Source organism: Artibeus jamaicensis, unplaced genomic scaffold (assembly GCF_021234435.1).
Source record: "Artibeus jamaicensis isolate MK-2021 breed Jamaican fruit bat unplaced genomic scaffold, CSHL_Jam_final scaffold_369, whole genome shotgun sequence".
Classification (NCBI taxonomy): domain Eukaryota; kingdom Metazoa; phylum Chordata; class Mammalia; order Chiroptera; family Phyllostomidae; genus Artibeus; species Artibeus jamaicensis.
In genome coordinates this window covers 38,859,441-38,872,062 of record NW_026522042.1, presented here as the reverse complement: position 1 = coordinate 38,872,062, position 12,622 = coordinate 38,859,441, and positions in this window count along the sequence as shown.

The window sequence follows — 12,622 nt, the reverse complement described above, 5'->3', positions numbered from 1 at the left end:
AGATTCTTGAAACTACTTTGGGTCTATCTTTGTTACCCAGGCCTACTGTACTATATCCCTGGAACATATTATAATCATTCTGATTATCTGCAAATAAAGAATAAGGGAGGGCAAAAGAAAGGACAGAAGTAGCTCAGAAAGTTCCCATCTAGTAGAAGTAGAGCCAAGCCTCCTGGAAAGAGGGAAGTGACCAGCTACTACGTTTTTCATATTGTGGTCACATGGTCTATCATTTCTTTTTCATTCTGTATGTCTGCAACATTCTTGTTCTTCCCAGGCTACCTTTCTCTATAAGTCTGTTAGTTTTGCCCTTTATAACTTTGGTCTCCATAGATTGGCCTATGGATTGGTCCCTATCAGATAAAGTTTACACTCCAGATCCAATCAGTCAGAGCCAAGGAGAGAGCTCTTGTGGCAAAACATAGCCACTCAAGTTCATACTTGGGCAGAGGTCATGACTAAGGTTAACTTCCAAAGAAAAAAAGCAGAGACAGCATTTTCCAAGCATGTATAATACAATTAACTCTAAGAATTTGACTAGGATCAGTCAAGTCCATGCAAGGCCATGCATGGATAGGTAAATAATATTAGAAAAGCAAAGTAAGTACTGCAAAGTGACAGAAGTGGTGTTAAATATTCAGAGACAAGTGATTGAACCTAATCAGGTGTGAGAACTTGGCAAAGAAATATATGCTTAAGGGAGGTCAGAAATTAATGAAATTTAAAGGGAGTGGAAAATGTAGACAAGCTTGATCTGATGACTCAATGAATTCTAAAAATATCCTGCAGGAATATGTAAAGGTTAAGTAAGGCATTTTGATTTTATTTGGAAAAATATTTCTAACTACTTAAAAGTGTACCCAGGGTTTTGTACTCGTCTGTTAAAATGTCATTAAGAAACTAATTAGAGAGTTATAATTATCATTGATTAACTCTCCTTTATTGAAAAAGCAGAAAAGCATATCAAATATGATTATATAGAAAAGATTAATGGAGTCAGACATGAGCAAGCCGATCTGGAGACAGGCAGCCGGTACTAAGAACCTGGTCCTCCCAGCCTTCTTTGTCTTCCAAGGAAATGGAGGAGTGAGTGCATTCTATGTCCCGATGATTTATCTCTGAGAAGCTGAGCGCTTTACCAGGGAGCTTCTCTAGGGTGCAGCCATGACACAGGCCAGTGAGGGATGCCAGGCAGGACTCATTCCTGCTACCTGACTGGCAGGAACATATGGAAGTGTAAGTATTCACACAGGAAGCAGGGAGTTTAGTAGGGAAGAACACAGAAATCAGACTAGGTTTCAAATACTGGCTTTGGCCCTTACTAAGGTGGACTTAGGCACTCTGCTTAATCTCTCTAGTCTTCTGTTTCCTCTGCTATAAAATGTGGGATAGTAATTCCCACTTCCTAGGATAGTTGCTGGGTTGCTGGTAAGGTTATCTATAAAACAGAAAAGGGGTCCGTGGTGGAACATGGCATACTGTTGTGCACATGAAAGTGATTCACTGTCTTCCTGGTCTGTGGCAGTAAATCTTGGGAGGCACACACTTCTATATGTAAAATGAGTCAAAGAACTACATGTCTTCGGAGCTAGTTTACTGTAACAAAAAGAGAGCTAGGTCACTTGGGAAGACCTACACATTTTTGCAGCTGGCAAAAAATGTTGCAATTTGCCCCTCTCTTAAGTGAGCTTTAAATTCACTTTCTTGGTCCTTGTCTTTATAAAGGGTTTCCGAGACCCCCTTTGAACCCTCTCTTTTCCTTTCAAGAACCATTTAAGGATCACTGAGTTTGCCTTTTCTTCCTCAGTCTTTCTAAGAGTATTTAGATTCTTCAGAATTATCCTTCACAGCTCAAGGGTAAATTTAAGCATCTCACAAGCAGACTCTGCTTACACTGGTCTCTCTTTTCCTTGTACCATGAACTGATCATGTTAGTGCCGAGACTTTTTCCTTTAAATTATATTTTAACTACTTCACTCAAATTTCTGTACTGATACTGTGTTGCTCTTGAAATCAGGCTGCAGTTTCTTTTAAAGAATCATAAATGCCTGAGCTTTCTGTACTATTTCTATTTCAGTGACACTGAAAGCAAACTCATTGGAATGTAAATTATAGACATTATGACAGTTTACCCCCCCCAGAAAACACGTAGCAGCTAAAATGATATTATCCTATATTATAATATCATTATCATGAATAATTTAACATTTCTAAATCACATTTTATAACATACGGTCCATACCTAATTTTCTTAATTGCCCCTAAAATATTCTCTATATTGCTGGTTTTATATCCTGATGCAATAAAAGATTACTCATTGCCTTTGGCTGTCACGCATGCAAATTTTAAAAAACTCATAGGGTAATTGTGATAACCCTTGTCTTCCCCCCCTATTGAAAGCCGGGAGGTAGAAGCCTACTGTACTCACCCGCAAATGTGGCCCTGAGGGTTCTTATGGGAACTTCAAGGCCCAACATTTCTTTGGGGAGATTTCTGAATCAATAAATTACTAAGAAGATCCAAGCTGAGCTGGGTTGGAAAAGGGTAACTAAAGTCCTCATCTGAGGGGCTGACCTTCATATGAGAGTTATTTTTCTAGGAGCCAGAATTGGGCTTTAACACCTTGGGCCCAAGATGTTAAAAGGCTATGCAATTGCTAAATAGGCCTTTAAGCTAAGCTAACATTTTCAGTCAAAGATGATGGCTTGACCTATGAAAAGAAGCACAGCTCCCTAGTACTATTAGCAAACTTGTAAATATAGAATGGTAAATGCTAATATATAATATAAAATTATTATCATTTGTTGCTTATCATATCCCTGTATCTATCTACATTGCAGTATCCCTCATTCTCGTCACTATAGGTTATAGAGCAAATTTTTGCTTCATGCCTTTTAAAGGCTAAGAAAGAAACTCTGAAAAGCCCAACATTACTGTGGGGCTTAATAAATATTCAAAATCATTGCCAATGAGATCAATGCTGGACAGCAGAAAAATAACATGAAGCTATTATTCAAATATTTCATAAATGAAGACTTAGGTGACTGACAGATTTTTCTAAGGTGATGCATTTTTAAGAATACCTCCTTACTGTCGGGAGCTGTTACTTTCTTTACAGCATACTCTGGTGTAAAGTATGAAGGTTACGTATAAAGCAGAAGCATCGCTACATTTTGCTTTTTAAAAAAAAAATCTTGACACGACCCTCCCTCTAAGATTCTTTTCTTTTCTTTCTTCTTTTATCTCAGTTGCTCTCACTTCCAGGGGAGCTTTCCTAGAATGAATAGAAGAATAAAGCAATGCTGATTGATTTGGTTTGATACTGACAGGAAGCTTTGAGCTTTCTGATCGTTAGAGTGAGATTTTCCTGCAGTTGACAACACTGACCCTGCTCCCTTGCTTCAAACTGTAGAACTGTAGCATACAGAGACTCTGAAAGAAATGTAAGCCAAGGACGTGCCATTACCCTAGTGCTGTTTCAGCTCAACTCTACAACATGTTGGAAAATTGTGACTATACAGCTCAGTCGCACAAAGTGACCATGTGATTTCTTTGTCTGATATTGTTCACTACCTGTCTTTCATCCTCTACATTCTCCTTGTTCTTCCCCTTTCAGTATTGCCAGACATTTTTACATAATTTTGGTGGACAGTCCACAGTGGTGAGAAGGTATGCAAAAACCATAAGACAAGTTTTCCTGGGAATGGGGAAGCTACCTATTGTACTAAAAGATTTTAGAGGAAAGAAATCCAAGTTGTGGTATGATTGAAAGTGGTGTATAATATCACAACAAATAAATATATGTCAATTCAATGTAAAATTCACATGATTTTTAAAGATAAGGAAAAGACTTTAAAGACTTTTTTGCCTATGATACTAACTATCCTTTATCCTTTGGGTTCTGTGGTAGCAAAAACTTATCAAACAACGGCATATGAGCTCTATCTAGGTCCAAATCTAAATAAAAGCCAACTTTGAAATTGCCACAGATTTTTTTCTTTTTGGTAGCATGGCTAAGTTTTAGCCAGATCTAATATCTAAGAAGGCTTCTTTCAACTTTCCATGTCACAGCTTGATTTTCCCAGTAAGCAGATTCTGAGATGGAGTGGCTTTGTCATGCCCTGTCTCTAACTCCAAGCAGACTTTTTGCATTTCACGTCCATAAACCCAGGAAGCTAAGTCAAGCCACACAGCAAACAAAGCTGCACCTCCCCAGGCTGAGGATGACACAAGTTTTCAGAGAAGAATTGTGAATGGAAGGAAATGATTGACACCTTCAGTGCAGGTAGCTTTCTGAAATCAGCACAGAGCTTCCCGAAGTAACTGCTTTGGACAAGGAAACATTCATTTAGATAGAAAAGTGCTAACGTGCTTTTTAAAATTCAGTTTTACAACTTACATATTCTTATATTTCTTTGGAATGGTAGTAAAATGGAGTGATAACTTTTTATAAAAGCAAACAGAATTTCCTTTCTAGTTTGAACCATCAAATAGCTTTGCAGTAGCTTATCACTGGTAAGGGTATGCCTCTGTTATGCCATGAAGATTTCCCTTTTTAGCATATTTGGAAGGCAGTGAGTTGTAACTCATTATACACTGCAGGTCTGAAATATTTTTTTCCATCATGAATAGCCAAAGAGCATCCAAAGAGACTCATAAGTCAACATAAACTATTCAGCTTAATGTTCTAGTTTCTAGAATACTATATAGAGTAACATGTTTTCATTTTTCATCATTATAAATCAAAAGGAGAAAGTATAATGAAGGGATTAAGCAAAAATAAAAAATAAAACTGATGTACAAACAACAGTCTGATGAGAACCAGAGGGAAAGGGGGTGAGGGGAGGTGAAGGGGAGGTAAGTGGTGGTGGAAGGAGACTTGACTTAGGGTGGTGAACACCCAGTACAACATGAAGATGATGTGTTATAAAATCGTACACCTGAAACCTACATAATTTTATTAACCAATGTCACTGTGATAAATTCAGTAACATGAGAAAACATAGGATGCACCTGAATGCACAAATGAGTCCTGTTTAGTTTAATGCAACTGCCTGCCCTGGCCTACCCCCATCTCAGCTATTCACTGAGTGTTCAGCTAGCTGTGAGTTGTGCCATCTGTTTTTGAAATCTTCTGAATCATGTTTCTTCTACTCCTGGGCTAAGACTTCAAGTTTCTGTGCTTTCATATCTCTCTGAGCAACGCTCCCATGTATGTGTCCTTGAATAATACTGGTAGAGCAGAGCAACATGCCCCACTGCTGGCTCTGATTTTTCAGTTCCTCACTGAACTCTTCCCTGCACAATGAGGCCTGCTTGCCAGTTTCTATTCTTCTGTCTGACTTTCAGACAGATTCCCTTAGACAGTCCAACCCTCAAGTGATGTTCCCATTGTTCTCATTGCCCGAGACGGCTCCATGACTCACTCCTCTCACTATGAGCTGCTTTAGGTTTTCCGCCTTCCTGGAATGGAACTTGAATTGCCATCATTGTTTTTTGGATTGTTCCCTATTGATCAGCCATTACCGAGGTCAATATTCTGTCTGTTCTGGCTCTCCACCTAACATTTAGTCTTAGGCTGGCCTCCCTTTTACTCTTAGGCTGCTGTAAGGCACCAGCTATGTTATTTTATGTTTACTTTGCTATGGAAGTTAACACTCCCATCAAGCGAATAGTTAACTTATTCCTGATGTTCAATAGTAATTAGAATTTGGAGTGTGATCCTTTTGAGCATGATCACAATGTAAAACTACATTGTGTTTCTTTGTTTTAGGTCTTGATTTACATTAAGACCCTTAGTAAAAAGACCTAAATATCCTGTCAAACATTGCTCATTCTACTCATACTGGAAATTGAATTTGGCTTGAGAAACTACTAATCTTCTGGTTAAGAATCCAGATCCAAAGTAAGATAACTAAATAACTATTCTATGAAGATCTTGGAAATGTTGGATTTTTAAATATTATTCTTCTCCTTCCTTCTGCATTGAGATGGAGACAAAAAAATCAACAAGCAAATATCAAAATGGTCTTTAAAACCATGAAAGAGGACATATGTTCATTTAAAAAATGTAAAATGACATCCTCATAATAATAGATAAAAAACAATAACCAACATGAACACATCCATTAATATTATTCCTGCTGCCACCATTTACACCATTTAATGAACACTTTCTTTGCATGTGTTTCAAACTCATTCTTTTATCAAGTCCTGCAAGGGAGATTATTATCCTCATTCTACAAGGAAAAGAGGCTGAGACTCAGAGAGATTAAATAACTTGTATAAGATCACATAGCTAGTAAGTTACCAAAACATAAACTGAATCTAGGTCTGTTTGATTTTAAAAACCTATGTTTTAGCCACTAAATCAAAATGACTCTCATCAACCATCAATTTGTTCAAAGATTATATCTGCAAGGCTTTATATATGGAAATGAAATAAAATGGAGCAGACTTTCTGGTAAATTGGAAAGCTGATTTCATCCTAAGTCTTGATTTCCCTTACTACTTTGATTTTTCCTACTCGTGCAGATGTTGACAATGTCTCTGCATATAGGCAACCACACTGACCAGTAAGTTCCTTCCCTGGACTAATGCAGGCTTTAGGTCAGCCATTCCTGCTGGAGACGTTCTTTGTGGCCAAGTAACTTTCAGAATTAGGAGTGTCCCCAGAAAACTGGGAGAGCATTTTGTCTTAGTGTGACTTTTTAATGTCAAATTCTAAAGGTAAATATTTAGCATACAGTTTTCAAACTGTAATAGCAATTGTTGACTCACCTGGCCCATTCTCTGTGATGAGCCAAGGGTGCAGAAAGTGACCCAGGCAGTAGGTCTGTATTGCCCTGAGCCTTTCCAAATGAAGAATAATATTCACCTTTTCTTATCCAGGGTTTCTAATTTCTGGGGCTTCTTTCCAAGAAGCAAGTAGATGAGTAGACCAAGTTAAGACAGGGTAGATAGCAAAGATGTGGTTTATCACCTAAAACTGATTTGACCAGCAGGAGAAGCCATAGAATGTCCTTATCTTTCTTTTTGAATATGCAGGTTCAAGTCCACCCTTTATACATGTTATATTTGTCACATTTATTGCATCTTTATTGTTCAAACTCCTCCCCAAACTCTTCCCTCAAACTCCTTTCCAAATCTTCCTCCAGGAGGAACTCATTAGAAACTCTCTTCTCTATGGTTTCTGACTATCGGTCTTTTACTTCATTGGTTAAATTTATTCCAGGGTACTTTATTTTTCTTATTGCTATAGTAAATGGGATTTTTCCCTAGTTTCTCTTTCTGATAGTTCATTGTTGGAGTACAAAAATGCCATCAATTTATGAATATTGACTTTGTATTCTGCTACTTTGCCAAATTCACTTATTAGGTTGAGTAGTTTTGGGTGGAGACTATAGGGTTTTCTATGTACACTATCATGTTGTCTGTGAGTAATGACGATTTTACTTCCTCCTTTCCAATTTGGATGTCCTTTATTTCTTTTTCTTGTCTAATCACTGTGGCTACAGCTTCCATTACTATGCTGAATAAGAATGGTGAAAGTGGACACCCTTGACTTGTTCCTAATCTTAAGGAAATGCTTTTAGTATCTGCCTATTCAGTATGATGTTGGCAGTAGGTTATTGGTATATTGCCTTTATTGTGTTGAGTTATGCTTCCTCTGTTGCCACTTTACTGATTGTTTTTTTTAAATTATAAATAGGTGCTGGATTTTATAAAAACTCTTTTTCTGCATCTGTTGATATAATCATGTGGTTTTTGTTTTTCACTTTGTTTATTTGGTGTATAACATTTAGTGATCTGAGAATATTGTACCATCCTGGCAGCACTGGAATAAATCCCACTTGATCATGGTATATGATCTTTTTAATGTTTTTCTTGATCTAGTGTGCTAGTATTTTATTGAGAATTTTATCATCTATGTCTATCAGAGATATTGACCTGTAATTTTCTTTCTTTGTTGTGTCTTTACCTAATTTTGGAATTAGGATAATATTGCCCATGTAAAAAGAGTGAGTCTTTCCTCTTCTTTCACTTTTTGGAATATTTTGAGAAGGATAGGAAATAGTTCTTCTTTGAATGTTAGGTAAAATTTGCCTGTGAAGCCATCTTTTCCAGTGCTTTTGTGTGCTGAGAGTTTTTTGATTACTGCTTAGATTTCACTAGTTGTTATTGATATTCATGCTTTCTGCTTCTTCTTGATTCCGTTTTCGAAGACTGTATGTTTTTAGAAATATATGCATTTCTCCCAGGTTGCCCAATTTCTTGGCATATCATTGTTCACAGTAATTTATTACAATCCTTTGTATTTCTGTGGCATGTGTTATTATATTGCCTCTTTTGTTTCTGATTTTATTTATTTGGGTCCTTTCTCTTTTTCTCTTGATGAGTCTGGTTAAAACTTTGTCAATTTTTGTTTATCTTTTCAGAGAACCAGCTCCTGGATTCATTGACCTTTTGAATTGTTTTTTCAGTCTCTATGTCATTTAATTTTGCTATGATTTTGATTATTCCCTTCCTTCTACTCACTCTGGGGTTTTTTATTGTTGTTTCTCCAGTTCTTTTAGATGTAGGGTTAGGCTGTTTATATGAAATTTTCCTATCTTCTTTAGGTAGTCCTGTATTGCTATGAACTTCCCTCTCAGGACTGCCTTCGCTGTGTCCCATAGGTTTTGGGTTGTTCTGTGTTCATTCTCATTTGTTTCCAGATACTCTGATTTCTTCCTTGATCTCATTATTAACCCATTCATTGTTTAGTGACATGTTATGCAGTCTCCATTTATTTTAACATTTTATAGCTTTTTTTCTTGAGGTTGGTTTTTCGTTTCAAGCCATTGTGACCTGAGAAGATGCTTGATATAATTTCAATTTTCTTGAATTTATTGAGGCTTGTTTTGTGTCCCACCATGGGGTCTATCTTTGACAAATGTTCATTGTTTATTTGAAAACAATGTATATTTTGCCTCTTTGGGGTGAAATGCTCTGCAAATATCAATTAAGTCTATTTGACCTAGGGTGTCATTCAATGCCACAATATCCTTGTTGATCTTCTGTCTGAACAATTTATCCATTGTTGACAGTTGGGTGTTAAAATTCCCTACAATGACTATATTGCTATCTATCTCTTTCTTAAAATCCTAGATTTTCCATATATACTTAGGTGTTCATGTGTTGGGAGCCTATATGTTTACAAGGGTCATATCCTCTTGTTGGACAAGTCCCTTAAGTATTATGTAGTGACCTTCTTTATCTCTTTTATGGCCTTTTTTTTGAAATAATTTTGCCTAAGTATTGCTACCATATTTTTTTCATGTCTCTTTGCTTGGAATATCTATTTCCATTCCTTCACCTTTGGCCTGTGTGATCTTTGGTTCCGAGGTGTGTGTCTTGTAGACAACATATATGCAGGTCATGTTGCCTTATCCAGTCCACTATCCTATATCTTTTAATTGGAGTATTTAATACATTTACATTTAAGGTTATTATTGATAGGTACTTATTCACTACTATTTCTTCCCTTTGTGCCTGTGTTCCTTCCTCTCTGTTTTTTCTTCTTTTTTAAAAAATATATTTTATTGATTATGCCATTACAGTTGTTCTGTTTCCCCCTTCATCCCCCTCCACTCTGCACACCCCTCCCCCACCATTCCCTCCCTTTAGTTTATGACCACATGTCTCAAGTTCTTTAGATTCTATATTTCCCATACTATTCTTGCCCTCCCCTATCTATTTTCTACCTACCATCTATGCTACTTATTTTCTGTACTTTCTTCCCCCTTCTCCTCTCCCACTCCCCTGTTGTTAACCCTCCATGTGATCTTCATTTCTATGGTTTGCTCCTGATCTAGCTGTCCTCTTAGTTTGCTTTTGTTTTAGGTGTGGTTGTTAATAAATAACTGTGAGTTTGCTGTCCTTTCACTGTTCATCTTTTTTATCTTCTTTTTCTTAGGTAACTCCCTTTAACATTTCATATAATAAGGGCTTGGTGATGATGAACTCCTTGAATTTGATCTTATCTGAGAAGTACTTTATCTACCCTTCCATTCTAAATGAAAGCTTTGCTGGATAGATCAATCTTGGTTGTAGGTCTTTGGATTTCATGACTTGGAATACTTCTTTCCAGCCCCTTCTTGCCTGTAAGGTCTCTTTTGAGAAATCTGCTGACAGTCTGATGGGAACTCCTTTGTAGGTGACTGTCCCCTTATCTCTTGCTGCTTCTAGGGTTCTCTATTTCATTTTAATCTTGGCTAATGTAATTATGATGTGCCTTGGTGTGTTTCTTCTTGGGTCCAACTTCTTTGGGACTCTCTGAGCTTCCTGGATTTCCTGGAAGTCTATTACCTTTGTCAGATTGGATCTCTTTTATTTGTTCAAATAAGTTTTCCACTTGTGGCTGTTCCTCTTCCCCTTCTGGTACCCCTATAATTCGGATGTTGGAGCATTTAAAGATGTCCTGGAAGTTCCTAAGCCTCTCCTCATTTTTTTGAATTCTTGTTTCTTCATCCTTTTCTGTTTGGTCATTTTTTTTTTCTCCCTTCTGGTCCACTCCCTTGATTTGAGTCCCAGTCTCCTTTCCATTACTATTGATTTCCTGTGCATTTCCCTTCATTTCAATTAGTTTAGCCTTCATATGTTCCTCTAATTTGTGACTAAAATCAACCAGTTCTGTGAGCATCCTGATCACCAGTGTTTTGAACAATGCATCTGAAAGTTTGGCTATTTCTTTGTTGCTTAGAGTTATTGGCTCTGGGGCTTTGAGCTGTTCTTCTTGAGCCATAATGTTTTGCTCTGTTCGCACCTGTTAGGTATGAGGAACGGAGCCTTAGGTGTTCACCAGGGCGGGGCCACCCAGGTTGCTGGTTTGTGACATTGAATGTTGGGGCAAGTCAGAGAGGGACCACCCAGGTCACTGGTTTGTGATGCTGTATGTGGGGGCAGGTCAGAAAGGGACAATAGCGGGGTCCTCTGCTGCTTCCCGTCGCCAGGGCCTGCTGGGATCCCAGTTTATCTGCACGCCAATGTGTGACCGAGATCAGCCTGCTGCCTTGTGCCCTCAGTGGGTCCATCCGCTGCTACTCCACACCTGGGATCCACCCACTGACTGCGCCCCTGGGTCCCGCACCTAGATCAGTCCAGTGGATCTTTCCTGCCCCACCCGCTCTTCTACTGGCTCTGCCCCTCTTACCGGTTTGGCTGAATGGTTCATTGTTGTCAAACTTCTGTATAGTTTAATTTTCTGTGGTTTGGCTGCATTTTTGTTTCTAAAACTTTGTTGTTTTTAAACTTGGTTGTGAGAGAAGGCAGAGTGTTTCCACCTACGCCTCCATCTTGGCAGAAGTCCTGTTTTTTCTTCTTAAAGCAGTTGTATTAGCATCTCTTGCAATGCTGGTTTGATGGAGATGTACTTTTAGCCTTTATTTTTCTGGGCAGTTCCTTATTTTACTTTCCATTTTAAATGAGGGCCTTGCTGTGTACAGTAGTCTTGGTAGCAGGTATTTACTTTTCATTACTTGGAATATGTTGTTCTATTCCCTTCTAGCTTGTAGCATTCCTGTTGAGAAATCAGCTTATAGCTTTATCAGATCACCCTTGCATATTACTAGCTGTTTCTCCCTTGCTGCCTTTATGATTCTCTGTTTCTCTTTAAATTTTGCAATTTTAATTTAATATGTCTTGGAGTGAGCCTCTTTGGGTTCATCTTGATTGGGGCCCTCTGTGCTTCCTGAACCTGCATGACTCTCCTCCTCACCTTATCAGGGAAGTTTTCTGTCATTTTTTCTTCAAACAGATTTTCTTTCCCTTGTTCCCTTTCTTTTCCTTCTGGTATCCCTATGATACAAATATTGTTACATTCCATGCTGTCCCCAAACTTCCTTAAATTACCATCATTTTCCTTGAGTCTTTTTTCATTTTGTTGCTCTGACTGGGTGTTTTTTCTATCTTCTCTTCCAACTTGCTGATTCAATCCTGTGCTTCATCTAGCTTGCTTTTAATTCTTTTTAGTACATTCTTCATTTCAGATATTGTATTCTTCATTTCCTCCTGGTTCTTATTCATGGTTTCTATATCCTTTTTCATGCCGATGTAGTTCCCAGTAAGTTCCTTGCAGTTCTCTGTTAGTTCCTTTAGCATATGTATAACCATTACTTTGAACTCTATGTCTGATAAATTGCTTGCTTCAATTCCATTCAGCACTCTTTCTTGGGATTCCTCCTTTCCTTTTGGTTAGGTGTCATTTCATTGTTTCTCTATTTTAGGTTACTCTTTTTATTTATTTCTGCATATTAGGTTGATCTGCTTTGACTCTCTGTCTTTGTGGGTTGGCTTTCTGTAGTAAGGGTCCAGTGAGACTCAGTGGTGCAGACTTCTTGAGCTCCTGAGCTACATGCTCTAAGGATGCCCTTTATGCATTTTAAGTGAGCTCTCTTGTTAGAATTGAGTTTTGGTTGCTTTTGACTTGTTTGTTTGTGGGAACTCCCCTTTAGCTCTCTGACTGAAACTCACATCCTTCACCATGTCCTGTATGCTATTGTACTGCGTGAACAAAATAAAACAACCCAGCAAACAAAACCCATACCAGCAAAAGTACCCCCCAACCTCTACCATGATATTA